At 32.4% G+C, this 14,682-nt stretch overlaps 1 protein-coding gene across 2 annotated transcripts in view; it reads left to right on the forward strand.

Annotated features, from left to right (window-relative positions):
- Positions 1–14,682, forward strand: part of LOC127723381 (peroxisomal sarcosine oxidase-like) — a 486,740-nt gene that overhangs the window by 357,119 nt on the left and 114,939 nt on the right. The window contains exon 14 of one of the 2 annotated variants that reach the window (XR_007992049.1): positions 10,150–10,195. The exons of the other annotated variant lie outside the window; for it this stretch is intronic. The gene's annotated coding sequence lies outside the window, so the exon portion shown is untranslated. Of the gene's footprint in view, positions 1–10,149; positions 10,196–14,682 lie in introns of those variants that run through there. 2 annotated transcript variants of the gene reach the window in all.

Raw genomic sequence — 14,682 nt, forward strand, 5'->3', positions numbered from 1 at the left:
CGGACTTGGTCCTTCCCGTATGAAATTATAGGAAATAAGGCGTAAACCAGGCGTAAGTGGTACTTACGTGTCTAGATCCAGGCGTAAGGGAGCAGGAAACGTAAATTTGTAGTCCTTACGGGCGTAGAAAAAAGTGGTAAACCTGGCGTAAATTGAAATAAGCAAGGCGTAAATTTTCTTACGGGCGTAAAACTGTTGGTATGGCGTAAATCATAATACCCATAATGCTTTGTTTAAAGGATCATGGGAATTTTTTTCAAAATTTGGCTCTTTGGTTTTAGTTTGCAAGAGTTGGACTTATGGCAGCTTCATATGTTCAGGGATAATTAGCTTGTTTTGTGCTTTTTGAAAGAATTTGAAATTGGAAATGTGGAATCAAATTGATTAATAAAAATTGTGAAAAAAAATGGAAAGTAAAACATGGTAAATAATAATTATAAATGTGAGTGTAACCTAAGTTATTAAGTTTTAAGTTCTAACAGTGATTTTGAAATCCCAAAACCTTTATCCTTGGATAATAGCATTAAAATCTTTTACATGAAGTTAAATTGCAGTATTATCATTATATTTTAAAGGACATTAATTTATAAAAAACTTAGTTAATTAAAATGCTTAAGTTTTATTTCAAGAAAAATTAATTGTCATAATTCTTATTTAAACTTTAAACTTATTTGAGCCAGTGGCAGTGTCTGTCTAAAAGGTGTTTATTTATATATTAGCTTCTTCAATGGTTAATATTTCCAGTTTTATGTCAAACAATGAGAAATTAAAGCAACAGTACAGAAGTTTGTCTTAAATACACAGCTAGGGTAATACACTGATTTGAAATAAGTGTACGTAGTATTATGTAAGGATATTACGCCTGGTTTATTTATTGACCAGGCGTACTCATTTGCATATTACGCCTGGTTTTCTCTGGACCAGGCGTACTCATTTAAATATTACGCCTAATTTTACGCCTGGTTTCCGCCTCAGTTACGCTTGGTTTCCGCCTGGTTGACGCCTGGACATGCATTCCTTAAACACTGCAATGACGCCCGGATAAAGTATGATTTTTACGCCTGGTTTCCGTGTCATATACGGGCGTCACAGTTCGTACAGGTAGGACTGTTTTTATGTCTGCCGAAAAAGTTAACTAGGAAACAGGTCCGCTATTGATATAAGTTAACTTCGAAACCAGTTCTGTCATAAGTTAACACAAGTTAACTTTGATTTTGATAACTCCGATCGAACCAGACCTGATCTCAAGTTAACTTTTGGCCTGGTCTGCTCAACACTAAGTTAACTTGTAACCAGGACCGCTCTACATCGATTTTTTTGAATATCTTTTAATGTCTTTGTTTCTTGGTATAAACATAAAAAAATAAAGTCAATTTAATACTTCCGTGATATAAACATGATTAAATACATGTATAGCTCCGTGTTGAAGTGATCTATTTGTAAATAAAGTACGCATAAAACTTTGCTTGTTTATATACAAATATGTCCGTGATCTGCCTTTCTATATATTAAAAAAACGATAATGGTTACAATGCTAACGAGCTGAATATATATTCCAATACATATCAAATTCTTTAAATCGTATTAACCATATGTGCACTTTATAAAGTAAATCTATATAGCCGTAAAGTAAATATGTCCGAATAGAATATATTTTACAATTGACAGCAATATTTGAACACAATCACTACAAAATTTACCCGCATAAATTAAGAGTGCCAGCATGTACTCCTTTTGTTCAATATATTGATACGTAACAAAATTTCAGTATTTTTGATACCCCAGGCTGACTCGTATAGTAAAATTATTTGACCGTATCAACCAAAACTTACCAAATTTGCACTTTATCATGTAAATCTATATAGGCGCATACTAATTCAGTAATATTTTATGTCAGGATGTATTGTATAATACAAATGACAGCAATATTGGAACATAATGTGAAAACAAAATTTTGTCCGTATAAATCTAGATTGCCAGCATGTCCTCTTTTTACTGAAAATATTGTCTCGCAACAAAATTTCAGTAGTTTTGATACCTCAGGCTGACTCCTATACCAAATTAATTGACCGTATCAACCAAAACTGACCATATTTGCACTTTATTTTGTAAATCTATATAGCCGCATAGTAAATCAGCAACTATTTTTATGTCAGGATTTAATGTATAATACAAATGACAGCAATATTGGAACACAACAACTACAAATTTTTGTCCGCATAAATTAAGAGTGCCAGCATGTCCTCCTTTTGTTCAATATATTGATACGTAACAAAATTTCAGTAGTTTTGATACCCCAGGCTGACTCCTCTAACAAAATTTTTTGACCGTATCAACCAAAACTGACCATATTTGCACTTTATTTTGTAAATCTATATAGCCGCATAGTAAATCAGCAACTATTTTTATGTCAGGATTTAATGTATAATACAAATGACAGCAATATTGGAACACAACTACTACAAAAATTTGTCTGCATAAATTTAGAGTGCCAACATGTCCTCCTTTTGTTCAATATACATGATATATTGATACGTAACTAAATTTCAGTAGTTTTGATACCTCAGGCTGACTTGTATAGCAAAATTATTTGACCGCATTAACCAAAACTGACCATATTTGCACTTTATTTTGTAAATCTATATAGCCACATAGTAAATCAGCAACTATTTTTATGTCAGGATTTAATGTATAATACAAATGACAGCAATATTGGAACACAACAACTACAAAATTTTGTCCGCATAAATTTAGAGTGCCAGCATGTCCTCCTTTTGTTCAATATATTGATACATAACAAAATTTCAGTAGTTTTGATACCCCAGGCTGACTCCTCTAACAAAATTATTTGACTGTATCAACCAAAACTGACCATATTTGCACTTTATTTTGTAAATCTATATAGCCGCATAGTAAATCAGCAACTATTTTTATGTCAGGATTTAATGTATAATACAAATGACAGCAATATTGGAACACAACAACTACAAATTTTTGTCCGCATAAATTTAGAGTGCCAGCATGTCCTCCTTTTGTTCAATATATTGATATGTAACAAAATTTCAGTAGTTTTGATACCCCAGGCTGACTCCTATAACAAAATTATTTGACCGTATCAACCAAAACTGACCATATTTGCACTTTATTTTGTAAATCTATATAGCCGCATAGTAAATCAGCAACTATTTTTATGTCAGGATTTAATGTATAATACAAATGACAGCAATATTGGAACACAACCACTACAAATTTTTGTCCGCATAAATTTAGAGTGCCAGCATGTCCTCCTTTTGTTCAATATATTGATACGTAACAAAATTTCAGTAGTTTTGATACCCCAGGCTGACTCCTCTTACAAAATTATTTGACCGTATCAACCAAAACTGACCATATTTGCAATTTATTTTGTAAATCTATATAGCCGCATAGTAAATCAGCAACTATTTTTATGTCAGGATTTAATGTATAATACAAATGACAGCAATACTGGAACACAACAACTACAAATTTTTGTCCGCATAAATTTAGAGTGCCAGCATGTCCTCCTTTTGTTCAATATATTGATATGTAACAAAATTTCAGTAGTTTTGATACCCCAGGCTGACTCCTATAACAAAATTATTTGACCGTATCAACCAAAACTGACCATATTTGCACTTTATTTTGTAAATCTATATAGCCACATAGTAAATCAGCAACTATTTTTATGTCAGGATTTAATGTATAATACAAATGACAGCAATATTGGAACACAACAACTGCAAATTTTTGTCCGCATCAATTTAGAGTACCAGCATGTCCTCCTTTTGTTCAATATATTGATACGCAACAAAATTTCAGTAGTTTTGATACCCCAGGCTGACTCCTATAGCAAAATTATTTGACCTTTTCAACCAAAACTGACCATGTTTGCACTTTATTTTGTAAATCTATATAGCCGCATAGTAAATCAGCAACTATTTTTATGTCAGGATTTAATGTATAATACAAATGACAGCAATATTGGAACACAACAACTACAAATTTTTGTCTGCATAAATTTAGAGTGCCAGCATATCATCCTTTTGTTCAATATGTTGATACGTAACAAAATTTCAGTAGTTTTGATACCCAAGGCTGACTCCTATAACAAAATTATTTGACCTTTTCAACCAACACTGACCATATTTGCAATTTATTTTGTAAATCTATATAGCCACATAGTAAATCAGCAACTATTTTTATGTCAGGATTTAATATATAATACAAATGACAGCAATATTGGAACACAACAACTACAAAATTTTGTCCGCATAAATTTAGAGTGCCAGCATGTCCTCCTTTTGGTCAATATACATGATATATTGATAAGTAACTAAATTTCAGTAGTTTTGATACCCCAGGCTGACTTGTATAGCAAAATTATTAGACCTCATCAACCAAAACTGACCATATTTGCACTTTATTATGTAAATCTTTATAGCCGCATAATAATTCAGTTAATATTTTATGTCAGGATTTAATGTATAATACAAATGACAGTAATATTGGAACATAATGAATACAAAATTTTGTCCGCATAAATTTAGAGTGCCAGCATGTCCTCCTGTTGCTCAATATATTGATAAATGTATGTAACAAAATTTCAGTACTTTTGATACCTCAGGCTGACTGGTATAGCAAAATGTTATGACCGTATCAACTAAAACTGACCATATATGCACTTTAGTATGTAAATCTATATGGTTGCATTATATTTAATCAGAAGTTTTTTTTATGTCAGGATGTATTGTATTATAATACAAATGTTAGCAATATTGGAAAACAATATCTTTTCCGCATCAATTTAGATTGTCAGCATTTCATCTCTGTATTAATAATATTAGACCATCACTAAAGTTAGTAGTTCAGGATGGTGTGTATAACAAAACTATTTGACTGCATCATCCAACACTGACATGTCTGATTTCATTTTTACTTTTAATGAAAAGTATAAGAAGTTCTCTTCTGGGAATAGTATACTGTTTGTACATTATGTCGGTTGATTGATTTTGTTTGTAGCTAAACCTCAAGTGGCAACTATTTCATTCATGTGCACAACGAGTATATTGTTTTGGAAGTCCCATATCATCATTTGTAATCCGTAAAGACAAATCTGACGAAATTGACGAGATCGTTCATAATTATTCAACACCTTATGTATCCGGACACTGTACAATTTTCGTTAGAATATTTTGTCGAAAACAGAAACGTAAATCCAAGGCAAACAAGGTGAATTACGATGAAATATCCATGTAATGCATAAAGTTTAATTTAGGAAGAGACTGTAAAAAATGGGGAACGAAGCAACGTCGACAATGATGTTGATATCCTATGACATAAAAATATGGCAGTGTCTGCGCGTACCCGCATGCGGGTACGAATAGTCAAATTGCCAGTCATAGGCTACGCGTACCCACATCCGGTTTTATAATAAAATGCCATCGGATCGGGAATGAAACGTGAAATATATACGGAATTTGTCGCAATTAGCGAATAAATTGATTAAGACTACTCAGAATTTTTATAAATATTTATATATAGGTAAGTGAACAGTTTTTCTCAGTTAATAAATATTCTTGAAAAAAATGGAAGAGAGTGATATACATGTGGGGAAGACATTTAAAAATTATCATGAATTGGAACAATTTGTTCAGAACTATCAGTCGATTAATTTTATACAATTGTAAAAAAGAAACTCGGAGCCAATTGCAGCTGCAGAGGAAAGAAGAACTGGAAACACAAAAATTAAAGAGGAATTAAAGTTTAACAGAATAAATTTTTCCTGTATTCGCGATGGCAAAAAATTCCAAACAAGTTCGACAGGAAAAAGACCTAATACCTGTGATTGTTGTTTGGACTGGCAACATTTGAAATGTGCAGGGTTGAAATATGTGCCATTGGATGTGTAAAATTTGTTCCAAATCTTAATTAGTTACATGAATCTTTTATAATTGGTTTAATTTGACATTATTACTTGCTTCTTTATTTTTTATATAGACACACAAGCTTTAATTTTAGTCGTTTAAGATATTTTAAAATTTCAGTTTCTGTTTTACATTTTACTAAAAGATTATTTTTAAATCTCATATGGGTATTTTTCAAAATCAGTAAAATTTTATTCTTTAAATTTGCATTTACATTTTATAATAGTATTAATATTTATCATGTTTTTCTTTTACAGGGACTGTACAGTTTCATTTCCCATCAGTGTGCATTTAATTTGCAATGTTTATTATGTATCATTATCTAATAAATACAATTTGAAAATATTATTTTTCATACTCTTCACTCGTTCTACACGAAATCCCCATATTATCGATAATTTCCGTATATACATGTATTTCACGTTTCATTCCCGATCCGATGGCATTTTATTATAAAACCGGATGTGGGTACGCGTAGTATGAATGGCAATTTGACTATTCGTACCCGCATGCGGGTACGCACAGACACTGCCTAAAATATTGTTCCGATGCGTTGGATAACCTTTCTATCCGCCTTCTGATTAAATAAAAACTTTCCTTTCTTTAATGATAGCTGTATGTGATCACTAGTGTGTAATTTTATAGCCATTGTTTAATGTATATAAGAATACATGAAATGAAAAAAAATTTTTTTTTAATGTGTATAATATCGATAGAGTCTATCGAGTAAAGAAATTTGCTATACAGGGAAAAAAGAACGATGTGATTATTGTTTACATATTAAAAGCTCAGGTCTGATATCAAAAGTCATAAACACGGTAATCTGTCATAAGCAGACCTGTTCCCAGGTCTGGTCAATAGCAGACTTGTCCACAGGTCTGGTCAGGAGCAGACCTGTCCACAGGTCTGGTCTGGAGCAGACCTGTCCACAGGTCTGGTCTGGGGCAGACCTGTCCTCAGGACTGGTCAAAAGCAGACTTGTCCACAGGTCTGGTCTGGAGCAGACCTGTCAATAGGTCTGCAGCAGTCCTAAAAAGCAGACCGAAGGTCTGGTCTACCAACGACAAAGTTAACTTGCTTGTCTGCTTAAAATTTCCCAAGTTAACTTGAAAAGCAGTCAACAAGTCTGCTCAAAGTTAACTTTTGTACAGGATAGGAACGCACCCATCTGTATATTCCATTGCTTCTCAAATTTTCAACTCATCCAAAATCTTAGTTAAAACAATTTACCTATTTTTGTAGGAAGTCATGATTAGGATAATGCCCATCAATCTGTGTAACTTTGAAAAAGAGATTATGGGTTTTTAGGTTATCAGTCTTTCGTGAACTGGTGTTGTATAGCTAATGATTACCGAGGAAAATCGAGGGGCAAATATGTTTCCCCATTAAAACACACACACAAAAAAATGGGATATATGAAATGTTAGCACTCATTGGAGTGACAGGACACCATCAATTTATCTGAAAGCGAAAACAGAATATATATATTCTTCCGCAACACCGGAGTATATTCCGGCGTTTTTAATTGGGTTAGTGCTAATTAAAAAAATGGCATTTTGACTAGCGTTTTGTAAATCGTTGTCGCGTCGTGTTTTTCTTTTTATATAAACATTTTTTTTTTGCCTTTCTTTAACGTGTGGTTTTTATTTTTGACTGCTCAATACGATATGCTCTCACATTTCAATATATTGAATGGGGATCAGTTTAAGTATGAAACTAATATAATAATGTTATAAAACTATAAATGAGTGTACAATCAGGCACACATCTATATTATTTACTGAGCCGATTTATATAGGAAGAAAGAGCGGAGATCTAAAAATGTTTTCCATGCGGTACTTATAGTCAACTTTTTGTGAATATGTTATACAATATTTTAACTTTCGTCATCGTATTATTATCGTTATTCCTGATCGTCTCATTCATTCAACTCATACATGTTACAAATAAAATCATTTACTTGGTAAAAGAAAAAAAATATATTTCGTTCTCGACATAAACAGACTTAACTAGACAGAATAATGACGTGTCGCCACTTTTTTGTTTTAAGTCTTCTTAATTTTCGAAAAACGACCTTTTAAACCACGTGGCTGTGATTTTTTGATCGAATGCGTGTGTGTATTTTAGGTTTGCATCCAGCAAAAGTCTTCAACAGGGAATACTTTTCAAGAAAGACATTAATGCAGAGGAATAAACAATTAATTTTGACGCCAATAGTCAGTCTCTATATTTAATTATCACACTGCTGTTTTTCTTACTTTTGAATGTGTTTAGTGGACACAAGTCGACAAACAGTAATAATTGCCACATTTGTATATCTAATTTTGTATAAAAATGTCATAAAAAAAAAGTATTAATTGATACAATGGCATTACTAGTTACGAAGACGAATTGGTCCATTCAAAATAAAAAAAAAAGACCTATAATATCATTTGCCTGAGCTGTAAATGTGTAGAAGTGATTATATTTTCTATTTAGCTCTGCCTAGAAATATGCGTAAGTACTTCCAAAAATGTTTGCCAAGTTTTTTAATTAGTTGACCATTTCCTCAAAAAAAATTTCAAACTAATAGGACTACACTGATTTTGTGATTTTTCCAATCGCATTAAATTTAATTTCGTTTGCATTACAAATTACCAGCGTGCATCCTTGGAAAAAAGTATGGTTTCTTAGCGGAAGTTCCGTATAGAAATATAACTTATCCAATAGAAATGCATTTAAACTAAGATAATATACTTTCAAATAAGATATATATATATATATATTAGTATTACATTTTGTGTACGGTCATTTTTACGTTCTTTTGAAGACGGAACGCGCGTCTGTCGTACTGAATTTCAATTCTGGTATCAATTGTGAGTTTATTTACAACCACTGCAGGGTCAATGCCACTGCTGGTGCATTTTTTCTCCCCGAGGGTATCGCTAGCCGATTCTTATTGACAGCATATTTGTTGAATTTGGAGGTAGACTTTTTCAACAAACAGTCGGCATTCCTATGGGAACGAACTGTGCGCCTCTCCTTGCCGACCTTTTCTTATTTTCAGATGAGTCGGAGTTCCTTCAGACACTTGTCACTTAGATCAAAGAAGCTAAATCACTAAATTTCACATTCTGATGATGTTCTTTCCAGTAACATTCCAAACTTTTCTGATTGGTTCCATTAATATAGCCTCCAGAACTATAAATTAAAGAAACAACAGACAGGGCTTCCTCCGCCTCATGTTTAGACTTATATGTATACCTCGAATTTTCCCTAACCTTAGCAGCAATATACCAAATTCACCTATATATGGGATATACATTTCCCAACTTATATAGATATAAGAAGATGTTGTATGAGTGCCAATGAGACAACTCCCCATCCAAGTCAAAATTTATAAAAGTAAACCATTATAGGTCAAAGTACGGTCTTCAACACGGAGCCTTGGCTCACACCGAACAGCAAGCTATAAAGGGCCCCCAAAATTACTAGTGTAATACCATTTAAACGGGAAAACCAACGGTCTAATCTATATAAAAAACGAAAAACGAGAAACACTTATGAACCACATCAACAAACGACGACTACTGAACATCAGATTCCTGACTTAGGGCAATATTAGGCTGTATTCAAGACAAACTTAGTCTGTATTCAAGAGCTTGCAGCTGCTACTCAGACTTTATAAAACGTCACCAGTGTCTGCGCAGAAATATGAAGAGCCAGGGTTATGTCAACATAGTCTCGTCCTTTTTCTAAAAAATTCATCGTAAGCTACCAAGACCTTGTTAATAAATATTTCGTATCAACTTCACAAATAATACATGATGGTATTGAAGTATAGATTCTAGTTAATAACGTTGTTTATAATCTTAAAAACGTGTTGTAGTGTTCTTTTAATTGTCTTTATATATTATCAACTTTTACTGTGTAGCCTATTTGTGGTAAAAACCTTTTGGCGTGTCTCGGTATTTATGCATCCGACCATTGTGTTATTGTGCAATTGTCATTTTTTTGTATTCTTGTTTTTCACATTTTGCGTATGTGCTTTGTCTATATGACATTTTGTTTTCTATGTTGACATTGTTGTTTTTTTTTTATAGTGATTAAGATTATAACACAAAGTTGACTGCTGTACTCCAATATTTTACATTTGTATCTATTATATCTGTTTGTTTTGTTGTCTATATGATGGAATTTTATGCGACTGGCATACAAGTGAGAGGTTTAGCTAGCTATAAAACCAGGTTTAATCCACCGTTTTCTAAATAAGAAAATGCCTGTACCAAGTCAGGAATATGACAGTTGTTTCCAGTCATCTGATGTGTTTGAGCTTTTGGTTGTTCCATTTGATAAGGAACTTTTGGTTTTGAATTTACCTAGGAGTTCGGTAGTTTTGTTATTTTACCTTTTAACTGTTCACAAAACTTACGATTTTTTACATTAATAATACATTTGTTAGATTACCTAATTTGGCAAAGCTCTTATGAATTTTGGGTTCTCAATGCTCCCCAACTTCGTACTTTACTTGGCTTTTTAGTTTTTTATCTGATGATTTTTATGTAGACGAAACGCGTGTCTAGCATACACAATTCATTCCTGGTATCTTTGATGAGTTTATTTACTACAAAACTGGTATAAACCGGCCATTTGTTTAGAATTAAAGTATATATACTTGGCAAATCATATACAAAATTTTTTTTGTATACCGAATATGCATATTGTCTCAAGTTATGTATTGTGTTACATGTAAGTCATACGCAATAATCTAAACGCTGTTTTATCGTAAAATATATGGAAAAACGCTCTAAATACGGAAGATAAAAATCGTTTGACTCAAATATTTATACTAATACATAAAACTGAGAAAAACAATAACATAATCAACTTGAAATAACGGATTTATATGATAATGGGAATCTTACTTTAGTCTTGATTTACCTGATTCACAGCAGCTTTTAATAAAAACATTGCATATAAAAAAAAATCTTATCTTTTGATTAGACAACATATCTACAGGGTAAAATGCTTTATTTCAACAATACTAGAACACATCCGCGACATCGAGGGTCCGTGACTGAAATAAAGTGCCTACGCCTCATTTTTATCCTGGATTTTTAGTATTCGTATTGCCATTTGATAATGTCATGCTGATTATAAGGTGCACAGTTTTCTTCGCTTTCAAAATCGTTCTGTTTAAATCTTACTACAACCGGAAACTACTTGTAGATATAATTTTTTTGTCAATGATTGAACTCAGTGTCAATCCCTGTATAATGACGAAGTTCGGGTAGAAAAATCAATAATAAAAAAAAAAAAATCAAAAATTAAAAATCAACTTCTAATGAACTCAAAATCGTTAACTTTTTTTCTAACTTTTTTTTATTTTCCCGCATCTGCGCAGAAATCTTTTCCGGTATCGTTTAGGCTCGAGATTTGAGTAAAATGTTATAGGGACGTACCTTATAACAGTAAGCAAATCAATTAAACTACTAAAATTCAATATAAAAAATCGATATTCTAATAAAATCATATCGTAAACGTTTTTTCTCACTTTTTCCAACAGTTGCATTTGCCCTGTTCCGGTTCTGTTGATGGACGAAGATATGTTAGTCATACGATTTCCCAAAAATTTATGGTAGACTTTGCTTGAATTTTATTTTGTTTTTGTTTGATATTTAACAAAAAGACACGAAGATTCAAAGTTGTATGAAGTCATATAACATTTGTCAATTGGTCATTGCCATGATTGATGACTATTTCAACACTTGTCGGTTATGATACAGATCCGCTCCTTAACAACTCGAAACTGGTCAATGAAAAAACTATCCACCAAATTTCAAATGCAGTGGATGTAAACAATTATAGACAATCGTACGGCCTTTAACAATGAGAATAAACCCATACCATATAATCGGTTATAAAAGGCCCTGTCATGTTTGTTTGGTTTTTTTTGGCAGTACGTCGTCGGGTAATTTAACTTTTTCTGTACGTTTTTAGGAGATATTAACTGTTATCAGATATTCGTGACATTGAATAGACTTTGTTTGCCTTTCGAGTACTTAGCAGAAATTAATAAAGTTGAATTCTTACTTCTTCTTCATGAAGATTAACAATCTGAATAAGTACATAACTGGACTATCTCATCCGCTTACCTGGTATCGAACCTACGAAATGTACCTACTTGTCAAGTGTTTTCAAGGTCAACAAAACTATACTTTAATTTTACTTTGTGCTATGTATCGATGTATAAGCTCTTTTTAACTGACTTTTTTGAATTTTTCTTTTCCAGCTAACATGTTGTACCCCGCCACGTTCTGTATGTGCCTGTCCCAAATCAGGAGCCCGTTATTCAGTGGTTGTTTGTTGTTGTATTTAATGTTTGTTTTTAGTTTATTGTTTTGTACATAAATCAGGCTGTTAGTTTTTCTAGTTTGAATTGTTTTACATTTGTCATTTCTGGGCACTTTATAGCTTACTATGCGGTATTGGATTTGCTCATTGTTGAAGGCGTATGTTGACCTATAGCTGTTAACTTTTATGTCATTACATCATTTGGTCTCTGCTAGAGAGTTGTCTCATTGGCAAACACATCTTCGTATTTGTATATTCTATTTCTTTAAAGACCAAAAAAGATTGACTGCCGGACTATATAAAAAGCACAGAACTGTTCAAGTTTTAATTAGTTGCAGCCCTCAAGCTTCAATAATGTTATTGTTTATTGTATTGGTGGTAGAGTGTCTGACATGTCCGGCATCCAGATTCAATAGTACCGCATATCACCTTCCACATGTTCCATGTAACCTGAGATTACTATATCAGTGGTTATAGGAATCTCAGATGTAACCATTCAGTTTGGGAAGTTACCCTACAAGTGTTTGTGCACATAGCATAACTCATTATTATTGTACATAAGGGAACTGATGCATGGTAATCTGCAGAGGAGCTAGATACTTATCGTAAAACAGGTATCATTCTTTTGTCATGTGTTACATGCAGTTCTTTCCCAGTAGTTCGCAGGTATGTGGTTTAGTCAGTAATTCTGAAGTAACAAGACCTATCCATGTAACCCTTTCATTTTTTTTTTACAATTTCTGTATTAAAACAATATATCGATCAAAATATAATACCTCTATAATTCAAAGTGTATTATATCTTTTTAAAGGTTCACTGTAAATGCATCATATACGTTGTAATTTTGTAAATGGCTAGCTTTTACCGAGACTTCCAAAGAATTCGAAAGGTATTAACAAATGTATGATGAAATATACCTCTGCGTAAATAAAAGGCATATATTTTGATTATCTAAATTATCGATTGATATTTATTTACTCATGCATTATAACAATTATTAATAAAGTGAAAATAGTTTAATAGACGTTTTATATAATTTTTTTTTTCTATGTCTTTTTTCGCACCATGCAATGTGTATTGCCAGGTTTGATAATTATAAGTTAACCTCAGTTATATAGCTATCAGCGTATCTAATGAAAAGCTTCACCTACAGTGATTCCCGGGTGCTGTATCTAATGAGCTTAATTCTAGCTTACTGAGACGTATGATACTTCTAATAATATGTAATATATGCTTCTGTTTTTAATGTGTAAATCATGTTTTTTTTTATTAGATTCAGTTTTCTCATCAGAAATTATGCTGGAAATTGCAAAAAATGTTTCTATATATAAATCTGCTGTTAACAGGATATCGTAAAGTATTCTACAGGTTTTCTGACCTCGTCCCCTTTCACAGGTAACACCTGCCTCATATTATTAATTATGTTGAAAACAAAAGGGCCTGGAATGGCGTAATGTTTTATCAACACCATTGTTCTATATTAGTTATATATAAAATTGAATTCTTTGATTCGTCAGTTGTACGTCATTCCGGCTAACAAATTGAACATCGTTATATTAGTAGTATAGATTTAAGAACGTATTAACCTTTCCTGCATCCTTTATAACAAAATCCATCGCTGTCATAAGTCTCGCAATTTTGCTAGAAAACCAAGAGATCGATGGTTAACAATTGCTACATCATTAAAAAAAAGGCAACAGTAGTATACCACTGTTTGAAATTCATAAATCGATTGGGAAAAAACAAATCCGGGTTACAAACTAAAACTGAGGGAAACACATCAAATATGAGAGGAGAACAACGACATAACAGAAACACAACATCAAAATGTTACACACGCAGAAACGAACTATAATATAACAATGGCCATTTTCCTGACTTGGTACAGGACATTTTAAGAAAAAAATGGTGGGTTGAACCTGGTTTTGTGGCTAGCCAAACCTCCGGCTTTTATGGCAATGTTAAATATAACATTAAAATGACAACATTACATGACAGGACTACAATACAAATAAATGGGAGAACATATAGGACAGAGAAACATACAAATAATAGCTAACAAAAGGTACCAGGTTTAAAATTTAATACGCAAGACGCGCGTTTCGTCCACACAAGACTAACCAGTGACGCTCAGATAAAAAAAGTTCGAAAGCCAAAATAAGTACAAAGTTAAAGAGCATTGAGGACCAAAAGTTCCAAAAAAGTTGTGCCTAATACGGCTAAGATTTTTCTGTCTGGTAAAGGAACATCCTTATTATTTAGAATAATTCATACTTTTGCAAACAGTAAATTTATAAAAATGACTATACAATAGATATACATGATAACACCGAAGAGGTGACTAACTACAGCATAAATTAATTGTGTTTCTATATATACATGATAACACCGAAGAGGTGACTAA

This window comes from Mytilus californianus, unplaced genomic scaffold (assembly GCF_021869535.1).
Source record: "Mytilus californianus isolate M0D057914Y unplaced genomic scaffold, xbMytCali1.0.p SCAF_13, whole genome shotgun sequence".
Taxonomy (NCBI): Eukaryota; Metazoa; Mollusca; class Bivalvia; order Mytilida; family Mytilidae; genus Mytilus; species Mytilus californianus.